The sequence below is a fragment of the Ambystoma mexicanum genome, chromosome 5p (assembly GCF_040938575.1).
Source record: "Ambystoma mexicanum isolate Mex_15411 chromosome 5p, UKY_AmexF1_1, whole genome shotgun sequence".
Taxonomy (NCBI): domain Eukaryota; kingdom Metazoa; phylum Chordata; class Amphibia; order Caudata; family Ambystomatidae; genus Ambystoma; species Ambystoma mexicanum.
In genome coordinates, this window is record NC_090930.1 from 278,269,372 (window position 1) to 278,282,046 (window position 12,675).

The 12,675-nt window shown below is 45.6% G+C and overlaps 1 protein-coding gene across 1 annotated transcript in view; it reads right to left on the bottom strand.

Annotated features, from left to right (window-relative positions):
- Positions 1-12,675, bottom strand: part of LOC138480909 (uncharacterized) — an 829,951-nt gene that overhangs the window by 590,687 nt on the left and 226,589 nt on the right. The gene's annotated exons all lie outside the window — the stretch shown is intronic.

The following is a 12,675-nucleotide window of genomic DNA, read 5'->3' on the forward strand; positions in this document are numbered from 1 at the left end:
CAGTGAGGGACAGCAGGTAGTCACGAGGGCCTGGCACGCCTCTGCTGGCAATGTTAAGTGAGGGACAGCAGGTAGTCACAAGGGCCTGGCACGCCTCTGCTGGGAATGTTAAGTGAGGGACAGCAGGTAGTCACGAGGGCCTGGCACGCCTCTGCTGGGAATGTTAAGTGAGCGACAGCAGGTAGTCACGAGGGCCTGGCACGCCTCCGCTGGGAATGTTAAGTGAGGGACAGCAGGTAGTCACGAGGGCCTGGCACGCCTCCGCTGGGAATGTTAAGTGAGGGACAGCAGGTAGTCACGAGGGCCTGGCACGCCTCCGCTTGGAATGTTAAGTGAGGGACAGCAGGTAGTCACGAGGGCCTGGCACGCCTCGGCTGAGAATGTTAAGTGAGGGACAGCAGGTAGTCACGAAGGCCTGGCACGCCTCCGCTGGGAATGTTAAGTGAGGGACAGCAGGTAGCCACGAGGGCCTGGCACGCCTACGCTGGGAATGTTAAGTGAGGGACAGCAGGTAGCCACGAGGGCCTGGCACGCCTCCGCTTGGAATGTTAAGTGAGGGACAGCAGGTAGTCACGAGGGCCTGGCACACCTCTGCTGGGAATGGTTACTTTCAGTGAGGGACAGCAGGTAGTCACGAGGGCCTGGCACGCCTCTGCTGGGAATGTTAAGTGAGGGACAGCAGGTAGTCACGAGGGCCTGGCACGCCTCTGCTGGGAATGCTAAGTGAGCGTCAGCAGGTAGTCACGAGGGCCTGGCACGCCTCCGCTGGGAATGTTAAGTGAGGGACAGCACGTAGTCACGAGGGCCTGGCACGCCTCCGCTGGGAATGTTAAGTGAGGGACAGCAGGTAGTCACGAGGGCCTGGCACGCCTCCGCTGGCAATGTTAAGTGAGGGACAGCAGGTAGTCACTGAGGGACAGCAGGTAGTCACGAGGGCCTGGCACGCCTCTGCTGGGAATGTTAAGTGAGCGACAGCAGGTAGTCACGAGGGCCTGGCACGCCTCCGCTGGGAATGTTAAGTGAGGGACAGCAGGTAGTCACTGAGGGACAGCAGGTAGTCACGAGGGCCTGGCATGCCTCTGCTGGCAATGTTAAGTGAAGGACAGCAGGTAGTCACGAGGGCCTGGCTCGCCTCTGCTGGGAATGTTAAGTGAGGGACAGCAGGTAGTCACGAGGGCCTGGCACGCCTCTGCTGTGAATGTTAAGTGAGGGACAGCAGGTAGTCACTGAGGGACAGCAGGTAGTCACGAGGGCCTGGCACGCCTCTGCTGGCAATGGTTACTTTCAGTGAGGCCACAATCAAGGATGTACAATGTGGACCATGGCAGTCGCCAATATCCAACAGCACTTGATTCTCCCTTCTATCAAGATTCGATATGGAATGTATATCCTGACACACACGGGGCCCTGTGAACACCGCCAGGCAGGGCACACAATCGCCTGTCTTTTGTAAAACCATGTTTCCAAATCTGTAAAATGTATCTTTGCACACCCACGGTTGTGAACACGCCGACTGCTGGGGACTTGGCAGCTGCTGTTTTCCCACTCACTCATTCACCCATCCTCACAGTCACATTGAGTCACCCATCCTCACACTCATTTATTCATTAGATGCTAATTTAATAATTAATTCACCTGTCTTTACTTTACTGAGAAGAAGCACGTACTTTTTGGCAACAAGGACTGCTGGTTACTTACCTGCTGCATCCCGAACGCTTCCTGAGAGCGAGCCTGCATCGGACCGCTCTTCGCTTCCTGGAGGAGGCAGAGCTACGGACGATCACGTGATCTCACACGTGACCTTGCTAACTCCATTTACAGCCGGCAGAACCGCCCGAGCGGTGCGAGTGCTTTACTGAGAAGAAGCACGTACTTTTTGGCAACAAGGACTGCTGGTTACTTACCTGCTGCATCCCGAACGCTTCCTGAGAGCGAGCCTGCATCGGACCGCTCTTCGCTTCCTGGAGGAGGCAGAGCAACGGACGATCACGTGATCTCACACGTGACCTTGCAAACTCCATTTACAGCCGGCAGAACCGCCCGAGCGGTGCGAGTGCTTTACTGAGAAGAAGCACGTACTTTTTGGCAACAAGGACTGCTGGTTACTTACCTGCTGCATCCCGAACGCTTCCTGAGAGCGAGCCTGCATCGGACCGCTCTTCGCTTCCTGGAGGAGGCAGAGCAACGGACGATCACGTGATCTCACACGTGACCTTGCAAACTCCATTTACAGCCGGCAGAACCGCCCGAGCGGTGCGAGTGCTTTACTGAGAAGAAGCACGTACTTTTTGGCAACAAGGACTGCTGGTTACTTACCTGCTGCATCCCGAACGCTTCCTGAGAGCGAGCCTGCATCGGACCGCTCTTCGCTTCCTGGAGGAGGCAGAGCAACGGACGATCACGTGATCTCACACGTGACCTTGCAAACTCCATTTACAGCCGGCAGAACCACCCTTGCGGCGTAAGCCCTGGTGGCAGAAGGGCTGGTGCTGTTAGGCTGTTCGGCGTGGACGGCTGCCGGCTAAACGAAATATTGTGTTTTCATCCTATTTTACTTTTTTGCTTTCACACCGCTCACCTTTAAATAGGTCTTGCCTGCGCGAATTTCGGCAACGAATCCAGTTTGCACTAGTCCGCTCCCGGGAGCCCTCGAGCTACCGCTACTTAATCCTAGCATCGATGACGTTAACACCAGAAGGGCCCCAGACTCGGAAGAAAATGCTTCAACACAGACGAATGCTCAACCCTTGGACTGCGATGAAAGCAGTACCCGGAACAAAGGTAAGCAAACCTGCTGCCCGAGCTCTGCTCGCATCGCTTACCCTACCTACAGCCTTACCTACAGCCCTATCAAACGATCACTCAGATCACTCAGAGCAGCCCCTCGTCCTCCATCATCCTAATTTACGTTCTGAAGCCTTGAGCCATGACCATCCAATTGAAGCGCCTACACTTATCCGCTTCTGTTCTAATGACTGCACACCGCCTACAACATCAGCGACAGCTTTGGCAGCACACTCACTTGTAGATCAAAATCACCAGGAAACTCATGGGGGATCTGTTCCATTTTTGAGCCGGGAGTTGCTAGACACCTCCAATGACGATGCCCCTGAGCCTCAAGTGATCACAGTCCCTCTCCCTATCTCTGTCAATCCTCCGCTGACTCTTAAATTATGTAACAATGCTGAAGAAGACCCGGCAGTGCAGACTGCCAGCTCGCTTGCTGCTGCGTCAATGTGCCTCCTGTTGAGTGCTACTACGGCCGCTGCTTCTCTGGACATAACACATGATATCACGATCCACCCAGGCCCTTCAGTGCCTGATGCTCAGGCACCCCAACCTAGTCAACCATTCCAATCTTTGTGCCATATTAACCACGCTGCCTCTTCCTTTCCGGTAAGCGACGACGAACAGTTAAACCTACCAAATGACGAGGATTTGGAGTGTGCCTTTAACTGCGCACAAATAGTACCGTCCCCACAGCTGAAATCAACTTCAGAAGTTCCTCAAAAAAACTTATTACCAAACCTGCATCCTTTAGGAACTACGTCCTGTCACTTATCCTCTACTCCTCCTTTTGTCCTGGCAGCAATGACCGCGGAGCGGCCAACAGAACACAATCATGTGGGCCCTCAAAGCGAACAAACCACCGAAAAAATTCACGGTCCATCAATGCGCCTAAGAGGACGACCAGCAATAGAGTGTGCCAATAATCCCGCCCCAAATTACACACCTGAGCGCTCGGTCCACGGTAACCGTAGCAGCTACGCGTGTCAAGCGCCAGAGGAATCAGCAGCTACAAGAGCCTTGAGCCGTCACTCCACAAAATTGCCCGAGACATCAGCTCTAACTAAGCAATCTGATCTGGACTCCAGTTCTTTTGCAAGGGCTAGACGCCTACAAAGAATTGCAGAGCTAAAGTCAAATCTTCAAAATCTCCCAAAAGCACAAGACCACCAATTGGCCCAAGCAAGCTCCTCATTTTCTTTAAACAAGTCCCCTCATGGTGAATTTCCGCCGTCCAATCTACCACGCACCCTGTCACCCATCAAATCTAAGTTTCACTTGGACTGCTCAATCCCATCTTCAAACGAACAAGACGCAATATCTGCTAATTTTTTCCAGGCAAATGTTTCAACTGAAGTTATCACGCAAATTCACAATAACGTTCTCGCGGCATCCGCAGTCGCACTGGCACCCTTTACTAAACTTTACGAAGCTCTACAAACTCAAATATCTGAACAAGGAGCAATAATGCAGACTCTGGCTCAGAAAATAGACAAAATTGATCTCTTCACAGACTTTCTTCAAAAACAAATTGAAAAAAATGCTGACCAGTCAATTAGATGGCAAGAACGTTTAGGCGATTTGGCCGCAAGACACCACTGCCAAAACGATACACTAACAGAAGGTCTGCTAGACGCTGTGAAATGGATGAGGAAAAATGTTAATCCTAATAATCAAATACATGCGGCGCCATCAATCACAAAAAGCAATTCAGCAGTTCCAAACAGAAATGAGCAAGTGCCAAACGAGACATATCTTGCAGCATTCAATGTCCGCTCCTCTTCAAACCCTGATACTAGCGTTCCAGCTCCTATCCATGTGATCCAATCTGATTCTGAGCTCCCCTGTGACTCTTTAAGACACACGGACACTGCTGTCCCTTCAGAAAATGGTGCCCCCCTTTTGTCTGAGAATTCCGCGGAAGCACTTGGTCAAACAACTACGCAACCGACCACTTTCAATATATTTCGTGGCCCAGTCAAAACCTTTGCAATATCTAAAACGACCAAGAAGGGTCCTAACATTGTCCAAAAGAAACTTCCCGACACTGGCCACAATGCACTGCCACAAAAAAGCATACGTCAGAAAGTAAAAAAATTCATAAGAATCCTGACTACCCCAAAGAAAACTGGTCTGTTTGAGAGAACAACTGGACAATCACAAGCAAGCTTATTACAAACTCAACGGTCTCCCCAACCAAAAGGGCAGAACAAAGGTATGTCTAAACAATCGGCAAAACGCCGACGCATAGACTCTGACATCCAAAATCTGTCTAGCTCGGCGGAAGTAGGCTCTATAGACCTATGTAATCTATCCACATATTCAATTGGAAGCGAAACACACAATGCGTCTTCCCATGAAGCCACTCCAACGAATGTGTTCGATAAACTCGCAGAAAAGTCAATCCCGCTGAATGAAAACCTGCCCAAACGACGCTCTTGTGAAGCTTCAACAAACAAAAACACAACCATCGCAAAGGTCTCACTCTCACCTGTCAACTCAAAACTAAACCCTAAGTTAACTCTGAATCAGAGGAAAACTGAAGTCCATCTTCGCACTAAAGCACATGGCGATACTATCTCAGAACTGGAAACAACTTCACGGAAACTCCGACTTCAGAACATATATGCGGATGAACACGATTTAAATTTAAACAGAACAAATGTTCTAAAATTATTCGCCTGCGTCCCTCAACTTCGGACAATTACGACCGACGACATAAAAATCGTTGAGTATGCAACAGAAAAATCCACAGACCAAGTGCTGCTACATATAACTTCACGAGCTGTGAAAAACATTTTATTACAAGCAGTTGAAGAGCTGCTCGTCTTTGGTTTTGACATTACCTTGGAACCTGATTTGATAAATCAAAAAGGAATCATGACCAGGAAGACAAATACAAATAATTCCGAAAGCACGATCTGCCGGACGTCCTTACGGAAATCTTTAGTATATCCACAAAAATCACGAAACGACTGGGACCGCTTAGTCGGAAGAGATGGAGGCAGACCTGTAGCTAATAGAAGAACCGACCAACACCATTAACAATGAGTGACTAGGAAGAACCTTACTCTGATGTCCTGGAACACCCGTGGCTTTATGCATCTGTTTAACAACTTTACAGAACCTTGCGATGATGTCTTCATAATCTGCCTCCAAGAAACATGGCTTCGTGAAGTGCCCACCCGAGATGGATACAGTATCTTTCTAAACCCGGCCAAAAAAAAACCCACAGGCCGTCCTTATTCAGGTCTACTAACCATGGTGAAAATTTATAACTGGATGACCCCCATTGTTGTAGTCAACCCGAATCCATTTGTGCAGTGCACGATTATACGAATTGACATGACGAACCTCAAGACACACAGTCACCTACTTGTAATTAATTGTTACTGGAATCCAGCAATGATCCCCACCCTCGATTTCATCGATAAGGTAACAACTTTAATTGATGACGCCTTCATCAAGTATACCAATTTAGCAGTGATTGTTTGTGGCGATCTGAACTGCAGTTGGTTTCGATTCAATCCTCAAACAATGGAAAACAATCAGATACCGGAGTCTGAGGTCCCTGAACGAGGCCAATCTTGGTCTCGAGCCCTTGCATCACGAAATTGTCAGATGGTAAATGGCAATACTAAAGGTGACCAACCCTGCAAGACAACCTGGAAGCGACTACAATGTAGAAATACCTTAGACTACATGTGGGCCTCTCGAAATTTGTTCGAAAGGGTCGTGTCACTAGAAGTCGTTCAGAAGGCCGAAAGTGATCATGACATGCTATGCCTATTACTAGATCTCGAAATCCATCCGCAGCCTGAGACTTATGATATACCGCTATCAATAAATGCTGCCGGAAATAGGCTTAAAACCAATGGCCCGCAAATCTTGAAACTAGCATTAAATCTTGCTGACTCAAATGACGTTGAATACGTTCCTTTGCTCGCTGCATTCTTGCCAAAATATGTAAACTCAAGAATATATGGCCATAGCCCAAAACATCTATTCAGTAACGAAATCGCCGCAGCAAAAAAAGAACTGAGGAAAGATTTACGCCTGATAAGAAAGTCCCAACATGATCAAAAAAGCATACAAAAGGACTTAAAAGATCGACGACGGGCATACAGAAACTGGCTTAACTCTCACTCGATGAAAATCGAACAAGACCGATCTGAAACAATGCTCAAGTTAATAATCACTAAAAACACACGTGAAATATGGGCTCTATTAAATAGAGGAATTTCAAAAACAATCCCAAACATCTCAAACGAAATTTCGAGCGCGAATTGGGTCGACTACTTTACAAAGGTATATGAACAGCAGTGCCAAGACCCACAAGTTCCTTCGTTCATTTCCTCTGGAGCTTGGGACATAACTCCGTCCCAAGAAGATTTAGTACTGGCCATTCAAAAACTAAAGAATTCAAGAGCAGCCGGCCCAGACCAAATCTCGAATATCACGTTAAAAAAACACAAGCATCATTGGGCCAAATTTATGGAAAATCTGTTTTTTCAAATTTCAACGTCAAGACAAATACCTGCTTCATGGTCGAAAGCTATAGTGGTACCAATCTACAAGAAGGGTAGCCGAGACGATCCTTCTAACTATCGGCCAATTGCCTTGCTGGACACAATGGGAAAAATATTCGGATCATTTCTCCGACTAAAGCTGACAGCATGGGCGGCCAAGAAAAATCAAACAGACTGCCGACAAACAGGTTTTGTCGAACAAGTAGGCGTTGACGCAAACCTAACTCTACTAACTATTCTAAAACTAGAAGCCCTAAAAGCGAAGAAAAAAATCTTTTTCGCATTTGTCGATCTTAGACAAGCATTTGATGCAATAAATCGAGACAAACTCTGGTCCAAACTACGAGGGTGGAACTGTCCAGTGTCAATTCTGGAGCCCCTTATAGCTCTGCATACAAACACCACAATACAAGTGAAAGTGAATTCACAAGGAGAACTGACGGAGCCAATCCCAACGTATAAAGGTGTCAAGCAAGGATGTTCACTTGCTGCTGAATTATTCAAACTATTCATTTCGGATCTACCGAATTGGCTGGATTTTGCGCACTGTTTCTCTCCAAAGATAAATGGAACTCCGATTAAATACCTTGTATATGCCGATGATATCGTGCTAATTGATCAAACGCAAATTGGCCTGCAACACGTATTGATCACCTTAAACGAATATCTAATAGCTAACGACTTACAACTAAACACAGGAAAAACGAAGATCATGGGTATTGGAAAAAGCGCATCAAGAAAAGACCAAAATTTCAAATAGGCTATTGGAAAAGAAAATCTAAGTAGCGTAACTTCGATTCGATACCTGGGCATCATGGTTAACAACTCTCTTTGCGAGTCTGCATGGTCAAACGACCTGTTGGAAAGAGCAACGAAATTAGGTCTACAAGGAGCGAAAATTAATAAAGACTTTGGAAAATTTTCAATAACGCCTTTAATTTCATTCTATCTGCAAAATTTCATCCCCACCATAACCTTTGGTGGAGCGACTGGGTGGAATCTTGACCACTCCCTGTGGCAGCAACTTGAAGGGAGGTTTTGGAGACGAGCATTAGGACTTCCTAAATATATCTCAATGGCGGCTCTGAGATATGAACTGACCCAGAACTCAATTTATATGACAGTACTATGGCAATCCCTATCGCTTCTGAGGAAAATGATGCTTGGATCACAAATCCCAGCATATGAAATTTTCGTAAATGAAAAAGAAAATTCACAGTCGAGCTTACTCCAAACATGGAAGTCTAAAATAAAAACCATTATGGATGCCGCCAATATATCTACTAACGAGCTGATTGATCGTCCACAGATCGCAAAAAAAAAACTTGAGTCCTGGGATTGGATATCATCATACGAGCACCGAGCAACGCTTAAATCCACTTTTCCAGACTCGACGAGTATGCTGAAACTACATTCCTTACCGAAGTATCTCACAACTTGCCCCTCACGCCATCACAGGACCCAATTCCTGAAATTCAGATTGAACGCCCTGAATACCAGAGAATCATTATGGCAACGTCGATCCAAAACCATTTCTTCAAACAAATGCAGATTTTGCAACTTAGGTGAAGTGGAGTCACTAAAACACTTAATAACAGCTTGCCCTCAGCTTATCATTCCCCGAGAGCTTCACTTGCTCTCTTATAAACCCATCCTATATGATGCAGATGAATGGTGGGACACAGTCTTGGCTGGGAGAAATATTAAGCTCACTTGTAACATAATCAACTTCCTAGATGCGATACTGCGCACAGACCAAACTTGAAGAAGCGAACCAAGACTTTATTCATGCGCGAGGATCGATGGATAATACATAAAGATTTAGTTCTGAAGGGAGCACTCTAACCAACTGTTTGAGTTAGCGCCATGTAACAAAAGTTTGATATTATTATTGAACTGCAGTTTTACAATAAAAATAAAAAAAATAAAAAAAAAAAATTCACCTGTCTTCAAAATCTGTCAATCCTACCTCCAGCACATACCCTTCCTCATTCATGTATTCACATATCCTCCTTTGCTCTCATTCATTCAGCAATACTTCATTCATATTCATTCATCCACCCATTCCACGCCCCTTCCCCACTCTCTGTCTGCTTCTCCCATAACATGTTTCTATCTGACTATGGGTGTCTGAGTGCATAAACTCAGAAAAGGTTTTCACGATGCAACAGCCAAAACTATTGACTTTGTCAGTGCTTGTTCTGTTTGTGAAAGGTATCATCACCAAAACATTAATGAATAGTGTAAATTATTGTGCCATGTCAGCAGCTAAAATATGCAGCCAAATGAATGTTAGTTTGTGCATTGCATTCTCCTGCTCTAGGGCTAGGGGTACACCTATTGGGGGGGGGGGTGAGTAACTTTGGTTGAGTAGGTTCCTGCATATCTTCATTGTGCACCTGTCCACTGCTCAGAGTAACAGTGCATTAAACAGCTGCTAGCCTATGTTACTTGTTGCCAAGCAACCTATGTTACTTGCTGCCAGGCAGCCTGGAATTGTGGCTTTGTATTCCTTCAGGATGATTCTGGTTGTCTTTAACGGCCTTATTCAGAAATTCAGAGAGAGGGGGTCTAATCCATAGTCACGTGATTATTCGTCTAGTGTCCATGTGAAACAGCAATGGGGCAATTGTCTGTGTGCATTGTGAAACTGATATTTTCTGGGGACAATTTGAAAATGGCATGGTCAATGTCTGCAGAATATGTGAAACGGGCATGAGCAATTGTCCAAAGGGGGTGTGAAAATGGGCTTGCACTATAATGGGGACAACATGATAATGGAACAATACCTTTTGTGCGGTAATGTAAAACAGGCATGATATTTTGATTAACAGTGACACAAATGTCATTGCATTCTCAGAACTGGGTTGATACGTTTTGGAGACACTGTTAAAATGGGAAACTCGAATGGGAATTGTCAGGGGCAATGGAAAAGCAACACAGAACATTTCCGTGGCCAACTCGTCCAGGGAGGATAACTCAGGGGCAAAGTGCTCGGAAGGAAGGTGACACGGAGCAACACAGGTTCTATCCCCGGGTCCGCCATTAGAAACCTCTGGGTGTTAAGCACGTTATAAATAACCCATCATATCATTTCAATGCGCAACTGGCTTGGTCATTCTCTGGGGAAACACAGGCATGGCACTGTTGATATTGAGATGACACTTTCCTTTTTATTGTATTAATAGATTGATGAACGTAACATATAAAACAAGCAAGCAATACTACGAAATAGCCATAGAATACCAAAGACAGGAGATCACATGGTAAACCCATTGCACATTTACAGATCAAAAATATAGTATATTCCATTATATGTTGCTTTGCGCCCCTATCATATCAGCTCATCACTAAACAGTCTATGCTCACAGCTATTCTGGTCCAAAACGCTTGATGAAATATCAGATTCTCTGAGTACAACGCATCAGTATTCAATCAATTGCTACAATATGCAAATATCAAGTAATTTTCCTCCGCAGATATGACTGAGCGAGTCGTATGTTTAACAAGGCATACATCAAACACATTCTTCAAATAAAGACCACATTTTTTCAGCTAAGTCTGTTAGCCCCCTATCTTATAGGCATGCCTTTCAAAAGTACATAGTTGTGACACTATAGTTCTCCGCATATGAAAGGTGGGAGGATATCTACTTTTCGATGACATGAGTATTGTTTTATGAGCAGCAAAGATGTGAATTCATTTCTTGAATGGCTCATCATCAAATATTTTGTCTATGCCCTTTCATTTCATTATAATATGGATGCTTTCCGACCTTACCCCACATTCAATTCCTCGAGTGTAGAAGGCACCTTTTCCCCAATAAGGTTTTACAACTGGACAAGCCCAGAGGATATGTCCCAGGGAGCCAATACAGCCACAACTCCGCCAGCAATCTGGTGACTGGACTAAACCCATAGAGAGCAACTTTTATGGGGTGTAATAGAGACACAGAGTTTCTCTAGGTCTCAAATTAAATGATACAGTCGGAATCAAATCATGAACTCTCTCAATATATTTAACGTCACGATTGCACACCAAATCTTCAGACCAAAGAGTTGCACGTGTAGCATTCCTCTGTGCTTTGAGAATGCTATAAAAGTTTCTTAGTGTTAGGAATTTATCAGATTCTTGATGCATAATTATATCATAGTTAGATAAAACTCTCATGCTCCTCTATTACCATCTGTTCAAGCCTATGTATTATGGCCATGTCCGTCAGCCAACCCTCAATAGGCACCTCCAGTGTATCTCTAATTTCTCTGAAAGGATTTGGTACATAGTCGGTGTATAGGTCAGATATAATAGTATTTCTCCAGCCTTCCTTCGTGGAGAAATATTCAAACTTTTTATTTTCTAAAAGCAGCCTTGCGTAAAACTGACAACCATGATTGATGAACAAAGGATCTTATGAACAGTCTGCAGAAAGCGATCGGGCAGCATATCCGTGTACAACCCGGGAGAGGGTGTTTCTTTATGAAATCTGGTACAGTGCGCAGAGGACGAGATAAAATATCTTGGTGGGGATGAACTGTCAAATCTTAGCAAGTCCAAGAGATTTCTAGCTCGGGACATCGTCCTTGTAAAGCCAGCTTTTGGACCAGCATAGTTTGGACACTAAAAAGTAGGATGACCAGGGTGGAAGGACCATTCCCTCATCTCTCATCTGCAAGTAGCAGTTTCACATTAAGTCACGCTTTTTTATGCCAACAAATAAATCTTCTAGTTCGTTTGTCTAGATCTAATGAGAAATTCGCAGGTGGAGGCTCTGGGATCATGGATCTGGGTTGTTTGACCAAAGTCAATAGATATGCGGCGGAATTACCCGTAGTCAATTTTGCAGCAAATCTATTTGACCTTCGGGTAAACAACACAAATCCCTGTCCCGCCAGCAGCCCTATACCAATCCCCCCACCCCTACTTACCTTACCTTTTTTGCCAGCCACCAGCGCTCTTGCTATACCCCTGCGGTGTCAGTTTCGTCCCTCCAATGCAAGTCGGAAATGATGCCGCAGGGTCCCTTTTTCTTTTTTTCCTTTTCTTTTTTTTTTTTTTTGTCCCCCGCAACCCTTGAAGCCCATTATACTGAACATGGGGAGCAGGGAACACCCCCACCACCCTTGCTCCTCATGTTCAGTATAATGGACTTTGAATTGTGTTGGGAAGGATCCAGGGTCCTCCAGCACCCCAAGCACTTTAGAATTAAGTAAGACCTATTTTAGGTGCTAATATGGACTAGGGGGAGGAGGGCACTGGGAAGGCTCTCTTATGCCAATATAATCACAGACATGGGCAGGCACTGAAGAAGGAAGTTAGTGTTTAAATATAAGGCACAATGAACTATTAGCTGAATAGATTT